The 23,227-nt window shown below is 52.1% G+C and overlaps 13 non-coding genes and 1 pseudogene across 13 annotated transcripts; all 14 read right to left on the minus strand.

Annotated features, from left to right (window-relative positions):
- Positions 1–226: 226 nt before the first annotated feature.
- On the minus strand, positions 227–345 carry LOC132809645 (5S ribosomal RNA). The gene has a single exon (XR_009642488.1). It is a non-coding gene; the product is annotated as a 5S ribosomal RNA (ribosomal RNA).
- A 1,538-nt stretch (positions 346–1,883) lies between these two features.
- LOC132808836 (5S ribosomal RNA) lies at positions 1,884–2,002 on the minus strand. Its single transcript, XR_009642159.1, has one exon. It is a non-coding gene; the product is annotated as a 5S ribosomal RNA (ribosomal RNA).
- Positions 2,003–3,533: 1,531 nt separating this feature from the next.
- On the minus strand, positions 3,534–3,652 carry LOC132809765 (5S ribosomal RNA). The gene has a single exon (XR_009642515.1). It is a non-coding gene; the product is annotated as a 5S ribosomal RNA (ribosomal RNA).
- A 1,538-nt stretch (positions 3,653–5,190) lies between these two features.
- Positions 5,191–5,299, minus strand: LOC132808850 (5S ribosomal RNA; annotated as a pseudogene).
- Positions 5,300–6,836: 1,537 nt separating this feature from the next.
- On the minus strand, positions 6,837–6,955 carry LOC132808322 (5S ribosomal RNA). Its single transcript, XR_009642059.1, has one exon. It is a non-coding gene; the product is annotated as a 5S ribosomal RNA (ribosomal RNA).
- A 1,537-nt stretch (positions 6,956–8,492) lies between these two features.
- On the minus strand, positions 8,493–8,611 carry LOC132809883 (5S ribosomal RNA). Its single transcript, XR_009642609.1, has one exon. It is a non-coding gene; the product is annotated as a 5S ribosomal RNA (ribosomal RNA).
- Positions 8,612–10,144: 1,533 nt separating this feature from the next.
- LOC132809872 (5S ribosomal RNA) lies at positions 10,145–10,263 on the minus strand. Its single transcript, XR_009642598.1, has one exon. It is a non-coding gene; the product is annotated as a 5S ribosomal RNA (ribosomal RNA).
- Positions 10,264–11,799: 1,536 nt separating this feature from the next.
- Positions 11,800–11,918, minus strand: LOC132808857 (5S ribosomal RNA). The gene has a single exon (XR_009642164.1). It is a non-coding gene; the product is annotated as a 5S ribosomal RNA (ribosomal RNA).
- Positions 11,919–13,453: 1,535 nt separating this feature from the next.
- Positions 13,454–13,572, minus strand: LOC132808830 (5S ribosomal RNA). The gene has a single exon (XR_009642158.1). It is a non-coding gene; the product is annotated as a 5S ribosomal RNA (ribosomal RNA).
- A 1,538-nt stretch (positions 13,573–15,110) lies between these two features.
- On the minus strand, positions 15,111–15,229 carry LOC132809699 (5S ribosomal RNA). The gene has a single exon (XR_009642493.1). It is a non-coding gene; the product is annotated as a 5S ribosomal RNA (ribosomal RNA).
- Positions 15,230–16,756: 1,527 nt separating this feature from the next.
- Positions 16,757–16,875, minus strand: LOC132809710 (5S ribosomal RNA). The gene has a single exon (XR_009642494.1). It is a non-coding gene; the product is annotated as a 5S ribosomal RNA (ribosomal RNA).
- Positions 16,876–18,413: 1,538 nt separating this feature from the next.
- LOC132808300 (5S ribosomal RNA) lies at positions 18,414–18,532 on the minus strand. The gene has a single exon (XR_009642057.1). It is a non-coding gene; the product is annotated as a 5S ribosomal RNA (ribosomal RNA).
- Positions 18,533–20,069: 1,537 nt separating this feature from the next.
- LOC132808311 (5S ribosomal RNA) lies at positions 20,070–20,188 on the minus strand. The gene has a single exon (XR_009642058.1). It is a non-coding gene; the product is annotated as a 5S ribosomal RNA (ribosomal RNA).
- A 1,536-nt stretch (positions 20,189–21,724) lies between these two features.
- LOC132809721 (5S ribosomal RNA) lies at positions 21,725–21,843 on the minus strand. The gene has a single exon (XR_009642495.1). It is a non-coding gene; the product is annotated as a 5S ribosomal RNA (ribosomal RNA).
- Between the last annotated feature and the right edge of the window lie 1,384 nt (positions 21,844–23,227).

Here is a 23,227-nt window from a genome sequence, read left to right on the forward strand (position 1 = left end):
CACCCGCAGACAGCGTGCAGCCCCAATCCCTTTCTTTCCGTCTTTCTCGCTGATTTCGGCAGCGCTCCGCTCTCCTCCCCTCCCTGTCTGGTGCCTGCAGGCGACTGATGGCCGGCACAGCAGCAGCAGCAGCAGCAGCAGCAGCAGCAAAAATAACCTGCCGCTCCATTGCGTGGCACAACACAAGTGCAGAGGGGTGACTTGAGCAGCCCCTGCTGGCGGAAAAAGCCTACTGCACCTGGTATTCCCAGGCGGTCTCCCATCCAAGTACTAACCAGGCCTGAGTCTGCTTAACTTCCGAGATCAGACGAGATCGGGCGTTTTCAGACTAGTATGGCCGTAGGCACCGGCCCCTTCCTTTTCTCCCTACTTCAAGGTGTGCTGGCCAGCCACATTTTCTTTGCTGCTCTTTCTCTTTATCCCCTTTGTTTTTTTTTTCTCTTTTCTCTTTGCTCTTCCTCCTCTGTGCGTGCTTCCCTCCCTCCGTCCCTCCAGCTGCCTTTCAGCCAGCCCTTGCCCACCAGGCTCCTGTAGTCTCCCACATCCCCACGCAGGCCAACTGCAAGCCCTCCCCCTGCTTCATCAGGCTGCAGCCTGCATTCTCTCATCCTTCCGCACTCCTCCACGCCTCCCTTTCCCAATGGCAGGCAGTGGCCAGGGGGGTACCGCAGGGATCACTACTGGCACCGCAGCTTTTTACCATATATCTTAACCATCTACAAGATGCTATTAGCCATAACATTAGCAAATTTGCTGATGATACTAAGCTGGCTGGCAGGGTGAAATGTCATCAGGATGTTAGCAGATTACAGGGTGACCTGGACAAGTTAGGTGAGTGGCCAGATGCAATTTAATCTGGATAAATCAATGGTTACCCACTTTGGTGGAAGGCAGATTACTACCTAAATGGAATCAATTTAGGTCAAGGGGCAGGACAGAGAGATCTGGGGGTTCCTGTACACCACTCAATGAAGGTAAGCATGCAGCTACAGCAGGTAGTGAAGAAGGCTAATAGCATGCTGGCCTTCATAACAAGAGGGATGGAGTATAGAAGCAAAGAGGTTCTTTTGCAGCTGTACAGGGCCCTGGTGAGACCACACCTGGAGTACTGTGTGCAGTTCTGCTCTCCAGATTTGATTCTGGCTATTGAGGGAATGCAGCGTAGGTTCACCAGGTCAATTCCTGGACTGGCGGGATTACCTTACACTGAAAGACTGGAGCGACTGGGCTTGTGTGTACCCTCGAGTTTAGAAGACTGAGAGGGGATCTGATTGAGACATTTCAGATCATCAAAGGATTGGACACTCTGGCGGCAGGAAACATGTTTCCGCTGCTGGGTGAGTGCCGAAACAGAGGACACTGCTTAAAAATACGGGGTAGACCATTTAGGACAGAGATGAGGAGAAACTTCTTCACCCAGAGAGTGGTGGCTGTGTGGAATGCTCTGCCCCAGAGGGCAGTGGAGGCCCAGTCTCTGGATTCATTTAAGAAAGAGTTGCATAGAGCTCTCAAGGATAGTGGAATCAAGGGTTACGGAGATAAGGCAGGAACAGGATACTGATTAAGGATGATCAGCCATGATCATATTGAATGGTGGTGCAGGCTCGAAAGGCAGAATGGCCAACTCCTGCACCTATTGTCCTCCTTTCCTGACTGCCACCCGCAGACAGCGTGCAGCCCCAATCCCTTTCTTTCCGTCTTTCTCGCTGATTTCGGCAGCGCTCCGCTCTCCTCCCCTCCCTGTCTGGTGCCTGCAGGCGACTGATGGCCGGCACAGCAGCAGCAGCAGCAGCAGCAGCAGCAGCAAAAATAACCTGCCGCTCCATTGCGTGGCACAACACAAGTGCAGAGGGGTGACTTGAGCAGCCCCTGCTGGCGGAAAAAGCCTACTGCACCTGGTATTCCCAGGCAGACTACCATCCAAGTACTAACCAGGCCTGAGTCTGCTTAGCTCCCGAGATCAGACGAGATCGGGCGTTTTCAGACTAGTATGGCCGTAGGCACCGGCCCCTTCCTTTTCTCCCTACTTCAAGGCGTGCTGGCCAGCCACATTTTCTTTGCTGCTCTTTCTCTTTATCCCCTTTGTTTTTTTTTTCTCTTTTCTCTTTGCTCTTCCTCCTCTGTGCGTGCTTCCCTCCCTCCGTCCCTCCAGCTGCCTTTCAGCCAGCCCTTGCCCACCAGGCTCCTGTAGTCTCCCACATCCCCACGCAGGCCAACTGCAAGCCCTCCCCCTGCTTCATAAGGCTGCAGCCTGCATTCTCTCATCCTTCCGCACTCCTCCACGCCTCCCTTTCCCAATGGCAGGCAGTGGCCAGGGGGGTACCGCAGGGATCACTACTGGCACCGCAGCTTTTTACCATATATCTTAACCATCTACAAGATGCTATTAGCCATAACATTAGCAAATTTGCTGATGATACTAAGCTGGCTGGCAGGGTGAAATGTCATCAGGATGTTAGCAGATTACAGGGTGACCTGGACAAGTTAGGTGAGTGGCCAGATGCAATTTAATGTGGATAAATCAATGGTTACCCACTTTGGTGGAAGGCAGATTACTACCTAAATGGAATCAATTTAGGTCAAGGGGCAGGACAGAGAGATCTGGGGGTTCCTGTACACCACTCAATGAAGGTAAGCATGCAGGTACAGCAGGTAGTGAAGAAGGCATGCTGGCCTTCATAACAAGAGGGATGGAGTATAGAAGCAAAGAGGTTCTTTTGCAGCTGTACAGGGCCCTGGTGAGACCACACCTGGAGTACTGTGTGCAGTTCTGCTCTCCAGATTTGATTCTGGCTATTGAGGGAATGCAGCGTAGGTTCACCAGGTCAATTCCTGGACTGGCGGGATTACCTTACACTGAAAGACTGGAGCGACTGGGCTTGTGTGTACCCTCGAGTTTAGAAGACTGAGAGGGGATCTGATTGAGACATTTCAGATCATCAAAGGATTGGACACTCTGGCGGCAGGAAACATGTTTCCGCTGCTGGGTGAGTGCCGAAACAGAGGACACTGCTTAAAAATACGGGGTAGACCATTTAGGACAGAGATGAGGAGAAACTTCTTCACCCAGAGAGTGGTGGCTGTGTGGAATGCTCTGCCCCAGAGGGCAGTGGAGGCCCAGTCTCTGGATTCATTTAAGAAAGAGTTGCATAGAGCTCTCAAGGATAGTGGAATCAAGGGTTACGGAGATAAGGCAGGAACAGGATACTGATTAAGGATGATCAGCCATGATCATATTGAATGGTGGTGCAGGCTCGAAAGGCAGAATGGCCAACTCCTGCACCTATTGTCCTCCTTTCCTGACTGCCACCCGCAGACAGCGTGCAGCCCCAATCCCTTTCTTTCCGTCTTTCTCGCTGATTTCGGCAGCGCTCCGCTCTCCTCCCCTCCCTGTCTGGTGCCTGCAGGCGACTGATGGCCGGCACAGCAGCAGCAGCAGCAGCAGCAGCAGCAGCAAAAATAACCTGCCGCTCCATTGCGTGGCACAACACAAGTGCAGAGGGGTGACTTGAGCAGCCCCTGCTGGCGGAAAAAGCCTACTGCACCTGGTATTCCCAGGCGGTCTCCCATCCAAGTACTAACCAGGCCTGAGTCTGCTTAACTTCCGAGATCAGACGAGATCGGGCGTTTTCAGACTAGTATGGCCGTAGGCACCGGCCCCTTCCTTTTCTCCCTACTTCAAGGCGTGCTGGCCAGCCACATTTTCTTTGCTGCTCTTTCTCTTTATCCCCTTTGTTTTTTTTTTCTCTTTTCTCTTTGCTCTTCCTCCTCTGTGCGTGCTTCCCTCCCTCCGTCCCTCCAGCTGCCTTTCAGCCAGCCCTTGCCCACCAGGCTCCTGTAGTCTCCCACATCCCCACGCAGGCCAACTGCAAGCCCTCCCCCTGCTTCATCAGGCTGCAGCCTGCATTCTCTCATCCTTCCGCACTCCTCCACGCCTCCCTTTCCCAATGGCAGGCAGTGGCCAGGGGGGTACCGCAGGGATCACTACTGGCACCGCAGCTTTTTACCATATATCTTAACCATCTACAAGATGCTATTAGCCATAACATTAGCAAATTTGCTGATGATACTAAGCTGGCTGGCAGGGTGAAATGTCATCAGGATGTTAGCAGATTACAGGGTGACCTGGACAAGTTAGGTGAGTGGCCAGATGCAATTTAATGTGGATAAATCAATGGTTACCCACTTTGGTGGAAGGCAGATTACTACCTAAATGGAATCAATTTAGGTCAAGGGGCAGGACAGAGAGATCTGGGGTTCCTGTACACCACTCAATGAAGGTAAGCATGCAGCTACAGCAGGTAGTGAAGAAGGCTAATAGCATGCTGGCCTTCATAACAAGAGGGATGGAGTATAGAAGCAAAGAGGTTCTTTTGCAGCTGTACAGGGCCCTGGTGAGACCACACCTGGAGTACTGTGTGCAGTTCTGCTCTCCAGATTTGATTCTGGCTATTGAGGGAATGCAGCGTAGGTTCACCAGGTCAATTCCTGGACTGGCGGGATTACCTTACACTGAAAGACTGGAGCGACTGGGCTTGTGTGTACCCTCGAGTTTAGAAGACTGAGAGGGGATCTGATTGAGACATTTCAGATCATCAAAGGATTGGACACTCTGGCGGCAGGAAACATGTTTCCGCTGCTGGGTGAGTGCCGAAACAGAGGACACTGCTTAAAAATACGGGGTAGACCATTTAGGACAGAGATGAGGAGAAACTTCTTCACCCAGAGAGTGGTGGCTGTGTGGAATGCTCTGCCCCAGAGGGCAGTGGAGGCCCAGTCTCTGGATTCATTTAAGAAAGAGTTGCATAGAGCTCTCAAGGATAGTGGAATCAAGGGTTACGGAGATAAGGCAGGAACAGGATACTGATTAAGGATGATCAGCCATGATCATATTGAATGGTGGTGCAGGCTCGAAAGGCAGAATGGCCAACTCCTGCACCTATTGTCCTCCTTTCCTGACTGCCACCCGCAGACAGCGTGCAGCCCCAATCCCTTTCTTTCCGTCTTTCTCGCTGATTTCGGCAGCGCTCCGCTCTCCTCCCCTCCCTGTCTGGTGCCTGCAGGCGACTGATGGCCGGCAGCAGCAGCAGCAGCAGCAGCAGCAGCAGCAGCAAAAATAACCTGCCGCTCCATTGCGTGGCACAACACAAGTGCAGAGGGGTGACTTGAGCAGCCCCTGCTGGCGGAAAAAGCCTACTGCACCTGGTATTCCCAGGCGGTCTCCCATCCAAGTACTAACCAGGCCTGAGTCTGCTTAACTTCCGAGATCGGGCGTTTTCAGACTAGTATGGCCGTAGGCACCGGCCCCTTCCTTTTCTCCCTACTTCAAGGCGTGCTGGCCAGCCACATTTTCTTTGCTGCTCTTTCTCTTTATCCCCTTTGTTTTTTTTTTCTCTTTTCTCTTTGCTCTTCCTCCTCTGTGCGTGCTTCCCTCCCTCCGTCCCTCCAGCTGCCTTTCAGCCAGCCCTTGCCCACCAGGCTCCTGTAGTCTCCCACATCCCCACGCAGGCCAACTGCAAGCCCTCCCCCTGCTTCATAAGGCTGCAGCCTGCATTCTCTCATCCTTCCGCACTCCTCCACGCCTCCCTTTCCCAATGGCAGGCAGTGGCCAGGGGGGTACCGCAGGGATCACTACTGGCACCGCAGCTTTTTACCATATATCTTAACCATCTACAAGATGCTATTAGCCATAACATTAGCAAATTTGCTGATGATACTAAGCTGGCTGGCAGGGTGAAATGTCATCAGGATGTTAGCAGATTACAGGGTGACCTGGACAAGTTAGGTGAGTGGCCAGATGCAATTTAATGTGGATAAATCAATGGTTACCCACTTTGGTGGAAGGCAGATTACTACCTAAATGGAATCAATTTAGGTCAAGGGGCAGGACAGAGAGATCTGCGGGTTCCTGTACACCACTCAATGAAGGTAAGCATGCAGCTACAGCAGGTAGTGAAGAAGGCTAATAGCATGCTGGCCTTCATAACAAGAGGGATGGAGTATAGAAGCAAAGAGGTTCTTTTGCAGCTGTACAGGGCCCTGGTGAGACCACACCTGGAGTACTGTGTGCAGTTCTGCTCTCCAGATTTGATTCTGGCTATTGAGGGAATGCAGCGTAGGTTCACCAGGTCAATTCCTGGACTGGCGGGATTACCTTACACTGAAAGACTGGAGCGACTGGGCTTGTGTGTACCCTCGAGTTTAGAAGACTGAGAGGGGATCTGATTGAGACATTTCAGATCATCAAAGGATTGGACACTCTGGCGGCAGGAAACATGTTTCCGCTGCTGGGTGAGTGCCGAAACAGAGGACACTGCTTAAAAATACGGGGTAGACCATTTAGGACAGAGATGAGGAGAAACTTCTTCACCCAGAGAGTGGTGGCTGTGTGGAATGCTCTGCCCCAGAGGGCAGTGGAGGCCCAGTCTCTGGATTCATTTAAGAAAGAGTTGCATAGAGCTCTCAAGGATAGTGGAATCAAGGGTTACGGAGATAAGGCAGGAACAGGATACTGATTAAGGATGATCAGCCATGATCATATTGAATGGTGGTGCAGGCTCGAAAGGCAGAATGGCCAACTCCTGCACCTATTGTCCTCCTTTCCTGACTGCCACCCGCAGACAGCGTGCAGCCCCAATCCCTTTCTTTCCGTCTTTCTCGCTGATTTCGGCAGCGCTCCGCTCTCCTCCCCTCCCTGTCTGGTGCCTGCAGGCGACTGATGGCCGGCCAGCAGCAGCAGCAGCAGCAGCAGCAGCAGCAAAAATAACCTGCCGCTCCATTGCGTGGCACAACACAAGTGCAGAGGAGTGACTTGAGCAGCCCCTGCTGGCGGAAAAAGCCTACTGCACCTGGTATTCCCAGGCGGTCTCCCATCCAAGTACTAACCAGGCCTGAGTCTGCTTAACTTCCGAGATCAGACGAGATCGGGCGTTTTCTGACTAGTATGGCCGTAGGCACCGGCCCCTTCCTTTTCTCCCTACTTCAAGGCGTGCTGGCCAGCCACATTTTCTTTGCTGCTCTTTCTCTTTATCCCCTTTGTTTTTTTTTTCTCTTTTCTCTTTGCTCTTCCTCCTCTGTGCGTGCTTCCCTCCCTCCGTCCCTCCAGCTGCCTTTCAGCCAGCCCTTGCCCACCAGGCTCCTGTAGTCTCCCACATCCCCACGCAGGCCAACTGCAAGCCCTCCCCCTGCTTCATCAGGCTGCAGCCTGCATTCTCTCATCCTTCCGCACTCCTCCACGCCTCCCTTTCCCAATGGCAGGCAGTGGCCAGGGGGGTACCGCAGGGATCACTACTGGACCGCAGCTTTTTACCATATATCTTAACCATCTACAAGATGCTATTAGCCATAACATTAGCAAATTTGCTGATGATACTAAGCTGGCTGGCAGGGTGAAATGTCATCAGGATGTTAGCAGATTACAGGGTGACCTGGACAAGTTAGGTGAGTGGCCAGATGCAATTTAATGTGGATAAATCAATGGTTACCCACTTTGGTGGAAGGCAGATTACTACCTAAATGGAATCAATTTAGGTCAAGGGGCAGGACAGAGAGATCTGGGGGTTCCTGTACACCACTCAATGAAGGTAAGCATGCAGGTACAGCAGGTAGTGAAGAAGGCTAATAGCATGCTGGCCTTCATAACAAGAGGGATGGAGTATAGAAGCAAAGAGGTTCTTTTGCAGCTGTACAGGGCCCTGGTGAGACCACACCTGGAGTACTGTGTGCAGTTCTGCTCTCCAGATTTGATTCTGGCTATTGAGGGAATGCAGCGTAGGTTCACCAGGTCAATTCCTGGACTGGCGGGATTACCTTACACTGAAAGACTGGAGCGACTGGGCTTGTGTGTACCCTCGAGTTTAGAAGACTGAGAGGGGATCTGATTGAGACATTTCAGATCATCAAAGGATTGGACACTCTGGCGGCAGGAAACATGTTTCCGCTGCTGGGTGAGTGCCGAAACAGAGGACACTGCTTAAAAATACGGGGTAGACCATTTAGGACAGAGATGAGGAGAAACTTCTTCACCCAGAGAGTGGTGGCTGTGTGGAATGCTCTGCCCCAGAGGGCAGTGGAGGCCCAGTCTCTGGATTCATTTAAGAAAGAGTTGCATAGAGCTCTCAAGGATAGTGGAATCAAGGGTTACGGAGATAAGGCAGGAACAGGATACTGATTAAGGATGATCAGCCATGATCATATTGAATGGTGGTGCAGGCTCGAAAGGCAGAATGGCCAACTCCTGCACCTATTGTCCTCCTTTCCTGACTGCCACCCGCAGACAGCGTGCAGCCCCAATCCCTTTCTTTCCGTCTTTCTCGCTGATTTCGGCAGCGCTCCGCTCTCCTCCCCTCCCTGTCTGGTGCCTGCAGGCGACTGATGGCCGGCACAGCAGCAGCAGCAGCAGCAGCAGCAGCAGCAAAAATAACCTGCCGCTCCATTGCGTGGCACAACACAAGTGCAGAGGGGTGACTTGAGCAGCCCCTGCTGGCGGAAAAAGCCTACTGCACCTGGTATTCCCAGGCGGTCTCCCATCCAAGTACTAACCAGGCCTGAGTCTGCTTAACTTCCGAGATCAGACGAGATCGGGCGTTTTCAGACTAGTATGGCCGTAGGCACTGGCCCCTTCCTTTTCTCCCTACTTCAAGGCGTGCTGGCCAGCCACATTTTCTTTGCTGCTCTTTCTCTTTATCCCCTTTGTTTTTTTTTTCTCTTTTCTCTTTGCTCTTCCTCCTCTGTGCGTGCTTCCCTCCCTCCGTCCCTCCAGCTGCCTTTCAGCCAGCCCTTGCCCACCAGGCTCCTGTAGTCTCCCACATCCCCACGCAGGCCAACTGCAAGCCCTCCCCCTGCTTCATCAGGCTGCAGCCTGCATTCTCTCATCCTTCCGCACTCCTCCACGCCTCCCTTTCCCAATGGCAGGCAGTGGCCAGGGGGGTACCGCAGGGATCACTACTGGCACCGCAGCTTTTTACCATATATCTTAACCATCTACAAGATGCTATTAGCCATAACATTAGCAAATTTGCTGATGATACTAAGCTGGCTGGCAGGGTGAAATGTCATCAGGATGTTAGCAGATTACAGGGTGACCTGGACAAGTTAGGTGAGTGGCCAGATGCAATTTAATGTGGATAAATCAATGGTTACCCACTTTGGTGCAAGGCAGATTACTACCTAAATGGAATCAATTTAGCTCAAGGGGCAGGACAGAGAGATCTGGGGGTTCCTGTACACCACTCAATGAAGGTAAGCATGCAGGTACAGCAGGTAGTGAAGAAGGCTCATAGCATGCTGGCCTTCATAACAAGAGGGATGGAGTATAGAAGCAAAGAGGTTCTTTTGCAGCTGTACAGGGCCCTGGTGAGACCACACCTGGAGTACTGTGTGCAGTTCTGCTCTCCAGATTTGATTCTGGCTATTGAGGGAATGCAGCGTAGGTTCACCAGGTCAATTCCTGGACTGGCGGGATTACCTTACACTGAAAGACTGGAGCGACTGGGCTTGTGTGTACCCTCGAGTTTAGAAGACTGAGAGGGGATCTGATTGAGACATTTCAGATCATCAAAGGATTGGACACTCTGGCGGCAGGAAACATGTTTCCGCTGCTGGGTGAGTGCCGAAACAGAGGACACTGCTTAAAAATACGGGGTAGACCATTTAGGACAGAGATGAGGAGAAACTTCTTCACCCAGAGAGTGGTGGCTGTGTGGAATGCTCTGCCCCAGAGGGCAGTGGAGGCCCAGTCTCTGGATTCATTTAAGAAAGAGTTGCATAGAGCTCTCAAGGATAGTGGAATCAAGGGTTACGGAGATAAGGCAGGAACAGGATACTGATTAAGGATGATCAGCCATGATCATATTGAATGGTGGTGCAGGCTCGAAAGGCAGAATGGCCAACTCCTGCACCTATTGTCCTCCTTTCCTGACTGCCACCCGCAGACAGCGTGCAGCCCCAATCCCTTTCTTTCCGTCTTTCTCGCTGATTTCGGCAGCGCTCCGCTCTCCTCCCCTCCCTGTCTGGTGCCTGCAGGCGACTGATGGCCGGCAGCAGCAGCAGCAGCAGCAGCAGCAGCAAAAATAACCTGCCGCTCCATTGCGTGGCACAACACAAGTGCAGAGGGGTGACTTGAGCAGCCCCTGCTGGCGGAAAAAGCCTACTGCACCTGGTATTCCCAGGCGGTCTCCCATTCAAGTACTAACCAGGCCTGAGTCTGCTTAACTTCCGAGATCAGACGAGATCGGGCGTTTTCAGACTAGTATGGCCGTAGGCACCGGCCCCTTCCTTTTCTCCCTACTTCAAGGCGTGCTGGCCAGCCACATTTTCTTTGCTGCTCTTTCTCTTTATCCCCTTTGTTTTTTTTTTCTCTTTTCTCTTTGCTCTTCCTCCTCTGTGCGTGCTTCCCTCCCTCCGTCCCTCCAGCTGCCTTTCAGCCAGCCCTTGCCCACCAGGCTCCTGTAGTCTCCCACATCCCCACGCAGGCCAACTGCAAGCCCTCCCCCTGCTTCATCAGGCTGCAGCCTGCATTCTCTCATCCTTCCGCACTCCTCCACGCCTCCCTTTCCCAATGGCAGGCAGTGGCCAGGGGGGTACCGCAGGGATCACTACTGGCACCGCAGCTTTTTACCATATATCTTAACCATCTACAAGATGCTATTAGCCATAACATTAGCAAATTTGCTGATGATACTAAGCTGGCTGGCAGGGTGAAATGTCATCAGGATGTTAGCAGATTACAGGGTGACCTGGACAAGTTAGGTGAGTGGCCAGATGCAATTTAATCTGGATAAATCAATGGTTACCCACTTTGGTGGAAGGCAGATTACTACCTAAATGGAATCAATTTAGGTCAAGGGGCAGGACAGAGAGATCTGCGGGGTTCCTGTACACCACTCAATGAAGGTAAGCATGCAGCTACAGCAGGTAGTGAAGAAGGCTAATAGCATGCTGGCCTTCATAACAAGAGGGATGGAGTATAGAAGCAAAGAGGTTCTTTTGCAGCTGTACAGGGCCCTGGTGAGACCACACCTGGAGTACTGTGTGCAGTTCTGCTCTCCAGATTTGATTCTGGCTATTGAGGGAATGCAGCGTAGGTTCACCAGGTCAATTCCTGGACTGGCGGGATTACCTTACACTGAAAGACTGGAGCGACTGGGCTTGTGTGTACCCTCGAGTTTAGAAGACTGAGAGGGGATCTGATTGAGACATTTCAGATCATCAAAGGATTGGACACTCTGGCGGCAGGAAACATGTTTCCGCTGCTGGGTGAGTGCCGAAACAGAGGACACTGCTTAAAAATACGGGGTAGACCATTTAGGACAGAGATGAGGAGAAACTTCTTCACCCAGAGAGTGGTGGCTGTGTGGAATGCTCTGCCCCAGAGGGCAGTGGAGGCCCAGTCTCTGGATTCATTTAAGAAAGAGTTGCATAGAGCTCTCAAGGATAGTGGAATCAAGGGTTACGGAGATAAGGCAGGAACAGGATACTGATTAAGGATGATCAGCCATGATCATATTGAATGGTGGTGCAGGCTCGAAAGGCAGAATGGCCAACTCCTGCACCTATTGTCCTCCTTTCCTGACTGCCACCCGCAGACAGCGTGCAGCCCCAATCCCTTTCTTTCCGTCTTTCTCGCTGATTTCGGCAGCGCTCCGCTCTCCTCCCCTCCCTGTCTGGTGCCTGCAGGCGACTGATGGCCGGCACAGCAGCAGCAGCAGCAGCAGCAGCAGCAAAAATAACCTGCCGCTCCATTGCGTGGCACAACACAAGTGCAGAGGGGTGACTTGAGCAGCCCCTGCTGGCGGAAAAAGCCAACTGCACCTGGTATTCCCAGGCAGACTACCATCCAAGTACTAACCAGGCCTGAGTCGGCTTAGCTTCCGAGATCAGACGAGATCGGGCGTTTTCAGACTAGTATGGCCGTAGGCACCGGCCCCTTCCTTTTCTCCCTACTTCAAGGTGTGCTGGCCAGCCACATTTTCTTTGCTGCTCTTTCTCTTTATCCCCTTTGTTTTTTTTTTCTCTTTTCTCTTTGCTCTTCCTCCTCTGTGCGTGCTTCCCTCCCTCCGTCCCTCCAGCTGCCTTTCAGCCAGCCCTTGCCCACCAGGCTCCTGTAGTCTCCCACATCCCCACGCAGGCCAACTGCAAGCCCTCCCCCTGCTTCATCAGGCTGCAGCCTGCATTCTCTCATCCTTCCGCACTCCTCCACGCCTCCCTTTCCCAATGGCAGGCAGTGGCCAGGGGGGTACCGCAGGGATCACTACTGGCACCGCAGCTTTTTACCATATATCTTAACCATCTACAAGATGCTATTAGCCATAACATTAGCAAATTTGCTGATGATACTAAGCTGGCTGGCAGGGTGAAATGTCATCAGGATGTTAGCAGATTACAGGGTGACCTGGACAAGTTAGGTGAGTGGCCAGATGCAATTTAATGTGGATAAATCAATGGTTACCCACTTTGGTGGAAGGCAGATTACTACCTAAATGCAATCAATTTAGGTCAAGGGGCAGGACAGAGAGATCTGGGGGTTCCTGTACACCACTCAATGAAGGTAAGCATGCAGGTACAGCAGGTAGTGAAGAAGGCTAATAGCATGCTGGCCTTCATAACAAGACGGATGGAGTATAGAAGCAAAGAGGTTCTTTTGCAGCTGTACAGGGCCCTGGTGAGACCACACCTGGAGTACTGTGTGCAGTTCTGCTCTCCAGATTTGATTCTGGCTATTGAGGGAATGCAGCGTAGGTTCACCAGGTCAATTCCTGGACTGGCGGGATTACCTTACACTGAAAGACTGGAGCGACTGGGCTTGTGTGTACCCTCGAGTTTAGAAGACTGAGAGGGGATCTGATTGAGACATTTCAGATCATCAAAGGATTGGACACTCTGGCGGCAGGAAACATGTTTCCGCTGCTGGGTGAGTGCCGAAACAGAGGACACTGCTTAAAAATACGGGGTAGACCATTTAGGACAGAGATGAGGAGAAACTTCTTCACCCAGAGAGTGGTGGCTGTGTGGAATGCTCTGCCCCAGAGGGCAGTGGAGGCCCAGTCTCTGGATTCATTTAAGAAAGAGTTGCATAGAGCTCTCAAGGATAGTGGAATCAAGGGTTACGGAGATAAGGCAGGAACAGGATACTGATTAAGGATGATCAGCCATGATCATATTGAATGGTGGTGCAGGCTCGAAAGGCAGAATGGCCAACTCCTGCACCTATTGTCCTCCTTTCCTGACTGCCACCCGCAGACAGCGTGCAGCCCCAATCCCTTTCTTTCCGTCTTTCTCGCTGATTTCGGCAGCGCTCCGCTCTCCTCCCCTCCCTGTCTGGTGCCTGCAGGCGACTGATGGCCGGCACAGCAGCAGCAGCAGCAGCAGCAGCAGCAAAAATAACCTGCCGCTCCATTGCGTGGCACAACACAAGTGCAGAGGGGTGACTTGAGCAGCCCCTGCTGGCGGAAAAAGCCGACTGCACCTGGTATTCCCAGGCGGTCTCCCATCCAAGTACTAACCAGGACTGAGTCTGCTTAGCTTCCGAAATCAGACGAGATCGGGCGTTTTCAGACTAGTATGGCCGTAGGCACCAGCCCCTTCCTTTTCTCCCTACTTCAAGGCGTGCTGGCCAGCCACATTTTCTTTGCTGCTCTTTCTCTTTATCCCCTTTGTTTTTTTTTTCTCTTTTCTCTTTGCTCTTCCTCCTCTGTGCGTGCTTCCCTCCCTCCGTCCCTCCAGCTGCCTTTCAGCCAGCCCTTGCCCACCAGGCTCCTGTAGTCTCCCACATCCCCACGCAGGCCAACTGCAAGCCCTCCCCCTGCTTCATCAGGCTGCAGCCTGCATTCTCTCATCCTTCCGCACTCCTCCACGCCTCCCTTTCCCAATGGCAGGCAGTGGCCAGGGGGGTACCGCAGGGATCACTACTGGCACCGCAGCTTTTTACCATATATCTTAACCATCTACAAGATGCTATTAGCCATAACATTAGCAAATTTGCTGATGATACTAAGCTGGCTGGCAGGGTGAAATGTCATCAGGATGTTAGCAGATTACAGGGTGACCTGGACAAGTTCGGTGAGTGGCCAGATGCAATTTAATGTGGATAAATCAATGGTTACCCACTTTGGTGGAAGGCAGATTACTACCTAAATGCAATCAATTTAGGTCAAGGGGCAGGACAGAGAGATCTGGGGGTTCCTGTACACCACTCAATGAAGGTAAGCATGCAGGTACAGCAGGTAGTGAAGAAGGCTAATAGCATGCTGGCCTTCATAACAAGAGGGATGGAGTATAGAAGCAAAGAGGTTCTTTTGCAGCTGTACAGGGCCCTGGTGAGACCACACCTGGAGTACTGTGTGCAGTTCTGCTCTCCAGATTTGATTCTGGCTATTGAGGGAATGCAGCGTAGGTTCACCAGGTCAATTCCTGGACTGACGGGATTACCTTACACTGAAAGACTGGAGCGACTGGGCTTGTGTGTACCCTCGAGTTTAGAAGACTGAGAGGGGATCTGATTGAGACATTTCAGATCATCAAAGGATTGGACACTCTGGCGGCAGGAAACATGTTTCCGCTGCTGGGTGAGTGCCGAAACAGAGGACACTGCTTAAAAATACGGGGTAGACCATTTAGGACAGAGATGAGGAGAAACTTCTTCACCCAGAGAGTGGTGGCTGTGTGGAATGCTCTGCCCCAGAGGGCAGTGGAGGCCCAGTCTCTGGATTCATTTAAGAAAGAGTTGCATAGAGCTCTCAAGGATACTGGAATCAAGGGTTACGGAGATAAGGCAGGAACAGGATACTGATTAAGGATGATCAGCCATGATCATATTGAATGGTGGTGCAGGCTCGAAAGGCAGAATGGCCAACTCCTGCACCTATTGTCCTCCTTTCCTGACTGCCACCCGCAGACAGCGTGCAGCCCCAATCCCTTTCTTTCCGTCTTTCTCGCTGATTTCGGCAGCGCTCCGCTCTCCTCCCCTCCCTGTCTGGTGCCTGCAGGCGACTGATGGCCGGCACAGCAGCAGCAGCAGCAGCAGCAGCAGCAGCAAAAATAACCTGCCGCTCCATTGCGTGGCACAACACAAGTGCAGAGGGGTGACTTGAGCAGCCCCTGCTGGCGGAAAAAGCCTACTGCACCTGGTATTCCCAGGCGGTCTCCCATCCAAGTACTAACCAGGCCTGAGTCTGCTTAGCTTCCGAGATCAGACGAGATCGGGCGTTTTCAGACTAGTATGGCCGTAGGCACCGGCCCCTTCCTTTTCTCCCTACTTCAAGGCGTGCTGGCCAGCCACATTTTCTTTGCTGCTCTTTCTCTTTATCCCCTTTGTTTTTTTTTTCTCTTTTCTCTTTGCTCTTCCTCCTCTGTGCGTGCTTCCCTCCCTCCGTCCCTCCAGCTGCCTTTCAGCCAGCCCTTGCCCACCAGGCTCCTGTAGTCTCCCACATCCCCACGCAGGCCAACTGCAAGCCCTCCCCCTGCTTCATCAGGCTGCAGCCTGCATTCTCTCATCCTTCCGCACTCCTCCACGCCTCCCTTTCCCAATGGCAGGCAGTGGCCAGGGGGGTACCGCAGGGATCACTACTGGCACCGCAGCTTTTTACCATATATCTTAACCATCTACAAGATGCTATTAGCCATAACATTAGCAAATTTGCTGATGATACTAAGCTGGCTGGCAGGGTGAAATGTCATCAGGATGTTAGCAGATTACAGGGTGACCTGGACAAGTTAGGTGAGTGGCCAGATGCAATTTAATGTGGATAAATCAATGGTTACCCACTTTGGTGCAAGGCAGATTACTACCTAAATGGAATCAATTTAGCTCAAGGGGCAGGACAGAGAGATCTGGGGGTTCCTGTACACCACTCAATGAAGGTAAGCATGCAGCTACAGCAGGTAGTGAAGAAGGCTAATAGCATGCTGGCCTTCATAACAAGAGGGATGGAGTATAGAAGCAAAGAGGTTCTTTTGCAGCTGTACAGGGCCCTGGTGAGACCACACCTGGAGTACTGTGTGCAGTTCTGCTCTCCAGATTTGATTCTGGCTATTGAGGGAATGCAGCGTAGGTTCACCAGGTCAATTCCTGGACTGACGGGATTACCTTACACTGAAAGACTGGAGCGACTGGGCTTGTGTGTACCCTCGAGTTTAGAAGACTGAGAGGGGATCTGATTGAGACATTTCAGATCATCAAAGGATTGGACACTCTGGCGGCAGGAAACATGTTTCCGCTGCTGGGTGAGTGCCGAAACAGAGGACACTGCTTAAAAATACGGGGTAGACCATTTAGGACAGAGATGAGGAGAAACTTCTTCACCCAGAGAGTGGTGGCTGTGTGGAATGCTCTGCCCCAGAGGGCAGTGGAGGCCCAGTCTCTGGATTCATTTAAGAAAGAGTTGCATAGAGCTCTCAAGGATACTGGAATCAAGGGTTACGGAGATAAGGCAGGAACAGGATACTGATTAAGGATGATCAGCCATGATCATATTGAATGGTGGTGCAGGCTCGAAAGGCAGAATGGCCAACTCCTGCACCTATTGTCCTCCTTTCCTGACTGCCACCCGCAGACAGCGTGCAGCCCCAATCCCTTTCTTTCCGTCTTTCTCGCTGATTTCGGCAGCGCTCCGCTCTCCTCCCCTCCCTGTCTGGTGCCTGCAGGCGACTGATGGCCGGCAGCAGCAGCAGCAGCAGCAGCAAAAATAACCTGCCGCTCCATTGCGTGGCACAACACAAGTGCAGAGGGGTGACTTGAGCAGCCCCTGCTGGCGGAAAAAGCCTACTGCACCTGGTATTCCCAGGCGGTCTCCCATCCAAGTACTAACCAGGCCTGAGTCTGCTTAGCTTCCGAGATCAGACGAGATCGGGCGTTTTCAGACTAGTATGGCCGTAGGCACTGGCCCCTCCCTTTTCTCCCTACTTCAAGGCGTGCTGGCCAGCCACATTTTCTTTGCTGCTCTTTCTCTTTATCCCCTTTGTTTTTTTTTTCTCTTTTCTCTTTGCTCTTCCTCCTCTGTGCGTGCTTCCCTCCCTCCGTCCCTCCAGCTGCCTTTCAGCCAGCCCTTGCCCACCAGGCTCCTGTAGTCTCCCACATCCCCACGCAGGCCAACTGCAAGCCCTCCCCCTGCTTCATCAGGCTGCAGCCTGCATTCTCTCATCCTTCCGCACTCCTCCACGCCTCCCTTTCCCAATGGCAGGCAGTGGCCAGGGGGGTACCGCAGGGATCACTACTGGCACCGCAGCTTTTTACCATATATCTTAACCATCTACAAGATGCTATTAGCCATAACATTAGCAAATTTGCTGATGATACTAAGCTGGCTGGCAGGGTGAAATGTCATCAGGATGTTAGCAGATTACAGGGTGACCTGGACAAGTTAGGTGAGTGGCCAGATGCAATTTAATGTGGATAAATCAATGGTTACCCACTTTGGTGGAAGGCAGATTACTACCTAAATGCAATCAATTTAGGTCAAGGGGCAGGACAGAGAGATCTGGGGGTTCCTGTACACCACTCAATGAAGGTAAGCATGCAGGTACAGCAGGTAGTGAAGAAGGCTAATAGCATGCTGGCCTTCATAACAAGAGGGATGGAGTATAGAAGCAAAGAGGTTCTTTTGCAGCTGTACAGGGCCCTGGTGAGACCACACCTGGAGTACTGTGTGCAGTTCTGCTCTCCAGATTTGATTCTGGCTATTGAGGGAATGCAGCGTAGGTTCACCAGGTCAATTCCTGGACTGACGGGATTACCTTACACTGAAAGACTGGAGCGACTGGGCTTGTGTGTACCCTCGAGTTTAGAAGACTGAGAGGGGATCTGATTGAGACATTTCAGATCATCAAAGGATTGGACACTCTGGCGGCAGGAAACATGTTTCCGCTGCTGGGTGAGTGCCGAAACAGAGGACACTGCTTAAAAATACGGGGTAGACCATTTAGGACAGAGATGAGGAGAAACTTCTTCACCCAGAGAGTGGTGGCTGTGTGGAATGCTCTGCCCCAGAGGGCAGTGGAGGCCCAGTCTCTGGATTCATTTAAGAAAGAGTTGCATAGAGCTCTCAAGGATAGTGGAATCAAGGGTTACGGAGATAAGGCAGGAACAGGATACTGATTAAGGATGATCAGCCATGATCATATTGAATGGTGGTGCAGGCTCGAAAGGCAGAATGGCCAACTCCTGCACCTATTGTCCTCCTTTCCTGACTGCCACCCGCAGACAGCGTGCAGCCCCAATCCCTTTCTTTCCGTCTTTCTCGCTGATTTCGGCAGCGCTCCGCTCTCCTCCCCTCCCTGTCTGGTGCCTGCAGGCGACTGATGGCCGGCACAGCAGCAGCAGCAGCAGCAGCAGCAGCAGCAAAAATAACCTGCCGCTCCATTGCGTGGCACAACACAAGTGCAGAGGGGTGACTTGAGCAGCCCCTGCTGGCGGAAAAAGCCTACTGCACCTGGTATTCCCAGGCGGTCTCCCATCCAAGTACTAACCAGGCCTGAGTCTGCTTAGCTTCTGAGATCAGACGAGATCAGGCGTTTTCAGACTAGTATGGCCATAGGCACCGGCCCCTTCCTTTTCTCCCTACTTCAAGGCGTGCTGGCCAGCCACATTTTCTTTGCTGCTCTTTCTCTTTATCCCCTTTGTTTTTTTTTTCTCTTTTCTCTTTGCTCTTCCTCCTCTGTGCGTGCTTCCCTCCCTCCGTCCCTCCAGCTGCCTTTCAGCCAGCCCTTGCCCACCAGGCTCCTGTAGTCTCCCACATCCCCACGCAGGCCAACTGCAAGCCCTCCCCCTGCTTCATCAGGCTGCAGCCTGCATTCTCTCATCCTTCCGCACTCCTCCACGCCTCCCTTTCCCAATGGCAGGCAGTGGCCAGGGGGGTACCGCAGGGATCACTGCTGGCACCGCAGCTTTTTACCATATATCTTAACCATCTACAAGATGCTATTAGCCATAACATTAGCAAATTTGCTGATGATACTAAGCTGGCTGGCAGGGTGAAATGTCATCAGGATGTTAGCAGATTACAGGGTGACCTGGACAAGTTAGGTGAGTGGCCAGATGCAATTTAATGTGGATAAATCAATGGTTACCCACTTTGGTGGAAGGCAGATTACTACCTAAATGCAATCAATTTAGGTCAAGGGGCAGGACAGAGAGATCTGGGGGTTCCTGTACACCACTCAATGAAGGTAAGCATGCAGGTACAGCAGGTAGTGAAGAAGGCTAATAGCATGCTGGCCTTCATAACAAGAGGGATGGAGTATAGAAGCAAAGAGGTTCTTTTGCAGCTGTACAGGGCCCTGGTGAGACCACACCTGGAGTACTGTGTGCAGTTCTGCTCTCCAGATTTGATTCTGGCTATTGAGGGAATGCAGCGTAGGTTCACCAGGTCAATTCCTGGACTGACGGGATTACCTTACACTGAAAGACTGGAGCGACTGGGCTTGTGTGTACCCTCGAGTTTAGAAGACTGAGAGGGGATCTGATTGAGACATTTCAGATCATCAAAGGATTGGACACTCTGGCGGCAGGAAACATGTTTCCGCTGCTGGGTGAGTGCCGAAACAGAGGACACTGCTTAAAAATACGGGGTAGACCATTTAGGACAGAGATGAGGAGAAACTTCTTCACCCAGAGAGTGGTGGCTGTGTGGAATGCTCTGCCCCAGAGGGCAGTGGAGGCCCAGTCTCTGGATTCATTTAAGAAAGAGTTGCATAGAGCTCTCAAGGATAGTGGAATCAAGGGTTACGGAGATAAGGCAGGAACAGGATACTGATTAAGGATGATCAGCCATGATCATATTGAATGGTGGTGCAGGCTCGAAAGGCAGAATGGCCAACTCCTGCACCTATTGTCCTCCTTTCCTGACTGCCACCCCGCAGACAGCGTGCAGCCCCAATCCCTTTCTTTCCGTCTTTCTCGCTGATTTCGGCAGCGCTCCGCTCTCCTCCCCTCCCTGTCTGGTGCCTGCAGGCGACTGATGGCCGGCAGCAGCAGCAGCAGCAGCAGCAGCAGCAGCAAAAATAACCTGCCGCTCCATTGCGTGGCACAACACAAGTGCAGAGGGGTGACTTGAGCAGCCCCTGCTGGCGGAAAAAGCCTACTGCACCTGGTATTCCCAGGCGGTCTCCCATCCAAGTACTAACCAGGCCTGAGTCTGCTTAGCTTCTGAGATCAGACGAGATCAGGCGTTTTCAGACTAGTATGGCCATAGGCACCGGCCCCTTCCTTTTCTCCCTACTTCAAGGCGTGCTGGCCAGCCACATTTTCTTTGCTGCTCTTTCTCTTTATCCCCTTTGTTTTTTTTTTCTCTTTTCTCTTTGCTCTTCCTCCTCTGTGCGTGCTTCCCTCCCTCCGTCCCTCCAGCTGCCTTTCAGCCAGCCCTTGCCCACCAGGCTCCTGTAGTCTCCCACATCCCCACGCAGGCCAACTGCAAGCCCTCCCCCTGCTTCATAAGGCTGCAGCCTGCATTCTCTCATCCTTCCGCACTCCTCCACGCCTCCCTTTCCCAATGGCAGGCAGTGGCCAGGGGGGTACCGCAGGGATCACTGCTGGCACCGCAGCTTTTTACCATATATCTTAACCATCTACAAGATGCTATTAGCCATAACATTAGCAAATTTGCTGATGATACTAAGCTGGCTGGCAGGGTGAAATGTCATCAGGATGTTAGCAGATTACAGGGTGACCTGGACAAGTTAGGTGAGTGGCCAGATGCAATTTAATGTGGATAAATCAATGGTTACCCACTTTGGTGGAAGGCAGATTACTACCTAAATGCAATCAATTTAGGTCAAGGGGCAGGACAGAGAGATCTGGGGGTTCCTGTACACCACTCAATGAAGGTAAGCATGCAGGTACAGCAGGTAGTGAAGAAGGCTAATAGCATGCTGGCCTTCATAACAAGAGGGATGGAGTATAGAAGCAAAGAGGTTCTTTTGCAGCTGTACAGGGCCCTGGTGAGACCACACCTGGAGTACTGTGTGCAGTTCTGCTCTCCAGATTTGATTCTGGCTATTGAGGGAATGCAGCGTAGGTTCACCAGGTCAATTCCTGGACTGACGGGATTACCTTACACTGAAAGACTGGAGCGACTGGGCTTGTGTGTACCCTCGAGTTTAGAAGACTGAGAGGGGATCTGATTGAGACATTTCAGATCATCAAAGGATTGGACACTCTGGCGGCAGGAAACATGTTTCCGCTGCTGGGTGAGTGCCGAAACAGAGGACACTGCTTAAAAATACGGGGTAGACCATTTAGGACAGAGATGAGGAGAAACTTCTTCACCCAGAGAGTGGTGGCTGTGTGGAATGCTCTGCCCCAGAGGGCAGTGGAGGCCCAGTCTCTGGATTCATTTAAGAAAGAGTTGCATAGAGCTCTCAAGGATACTGGAATCAAGGGTTACGGAGATAAGGCAGGAACAGGATACTGATTAAGGATGATCAGCCATGATCATATTGAATGGTGGTGCAGGCTCGAAAGGCAGAATGGCCAACTCCTGCACCTATTGTCCTCCTTTCCTGACTGCCACCCGCAGACAGCGTGCAGCCCCAATCCCTTTCTTTCCGTCTTTCTCGCTGATTTCGGCAGCGCTCCGCTCTCCTCCCCTCCCTGTCTGGTGCCTGCAGGCGACTGATGGCCGGCAGCAGCAGCAGCAGCAGCAGCAGCAGCAGCAAAAATAACCTGCCGCTCCATTGCGTGGCACAACACAAGTGCAGAGGGGTGACTTGAGCAGCCCCTGCTGGCGGAAAAAGCCTACTGCACCTGGTATTCCCAGGCGGTCTCCCATCCAAGTACTAACCAGGCCTGAGTCTGCTTAGCTTCCGAGATCAGACGAGATCGGGCGTTTTCAGACTAGTATGGCCGTAGGCACCGGCCCCTTCCTTTTCTCCCTACTTCAAGGCGTGCTGGCCAGCCACATTTTCTTTGCTGCTCTTTCTCTTTATCCCCTTTGTTTTTTTTCTCTTTTCTCTTTTCTCTTCCTCCTCTGTGCGTGCTTCCCTCCCTCCGTCCCTCCAGCTGCCTTTCAGCCAGCCCTTGCCCACCAGGCTCCTGTAGTCTCCCACATCCCCACGCAGGCCAACTGCAAGCCCTCCCCCTGCTTCATCAGGCTGCAGCCTGCATTCTCTCATCCTTCCGCACTCCTCCACGCCTCCCTTTCCCAATGGCAGGCAGTGGCCAGGGGGGGTACCGCAGGGATCACTACTGGCACCGCAGCTTTTTACCATATATCTTAACCATCTACAAGATGCTATTAGCCATAACATTAGCAAATTTGCTGATGATACTAAGCTGGCTGGCAGGGTGAAATGTCATCAGGATGTTAGCAGATTACAGGGTGACCTGGACAAGTTAGGTGAGTGGCCAGATGCAATTTAATGTGGATAAATCAATGGTTACCCACTTTGGTGGAAGGCAGATTACTACCTAAATGGAATCAATTTAGCTCAAGGGGCAGGACAGAGAGATCTGGGGGTTCCTGTACACCACTCAATGAAGGTAAGCATGCAGGTACAGCAGGTAGTGAAGAAGGCTAATAGCTGCTGGCCTTCATAACAAGAGGGATGGAGTATAGAAGCAAAGAGGTTCTTTTGCAGCTGTACAGGGCCCTGGTGAGACCACACCTGGAGTACTGTGTGCAGTTCTGCTCTCCAGATTTGATTCTGGCTATTGAGGGAATGCAGCGTAGGTTCACCAGGTCAATTCCTGGACTGGCGGGATTACCTTACACTGAAAGACTGGAGCGACTGGGCTTGTGTGTACCCTCGAGTTTAGAAGACTGAGAGGGGATCTGATTGAGACATTTCAGATCATCAAAGGATTGGACACTCTGGCGGCAGGAAACATGTTTCCGCTGCTGGGTGAGTGCCGAAACAGAGGACACTGCTTAAAAATACGGGGTAGACCATTTAGGACAGAGATGAGGAGAAACTTCTTCACCCAGAGAGTGGTGGCTGTGTGGAATGCTCTGCCCCAGAGGGCAGTGGAGGCCCAGTCTCTGGATTCATTTAAGAAAGAGTTGCATAGAGCTCTCAAGGATACTGGAATCAAGGGTTACGGAGATAAGGCAGGAACAGGATACTGATTAAGGATGATCAGCCATGATCATATTGAATGGTGGTGCAGGCTCGAAAGGCAGAATGGCCAACTCCTGCACCTATTGTCCTCCTTTCCTGACTGCCACCCGCAGACAGCGTGCAGCCCCAATCCCTTTCTTTCCGTCTTTCTCGCTGATTTCGGCAGCGCTCCGCTCTC

Source organism: Hemiscyllium ocellatum, chromosome 3 (assembly GCF_020745735.1).
Source record: "Hemiscyllium ocellatum isolate sHemOce1 chromosome 3, sHemOce1.pat.X.cur, whole genome shotgun sequence".
Lineage (NCBI taxonomy): Eukaryota > Metazoa > Chordata > Chondrichthyes > Orectolobiformes > Hemiscylliidae > Hemiscyllium > Hemiscyllium ocellatum.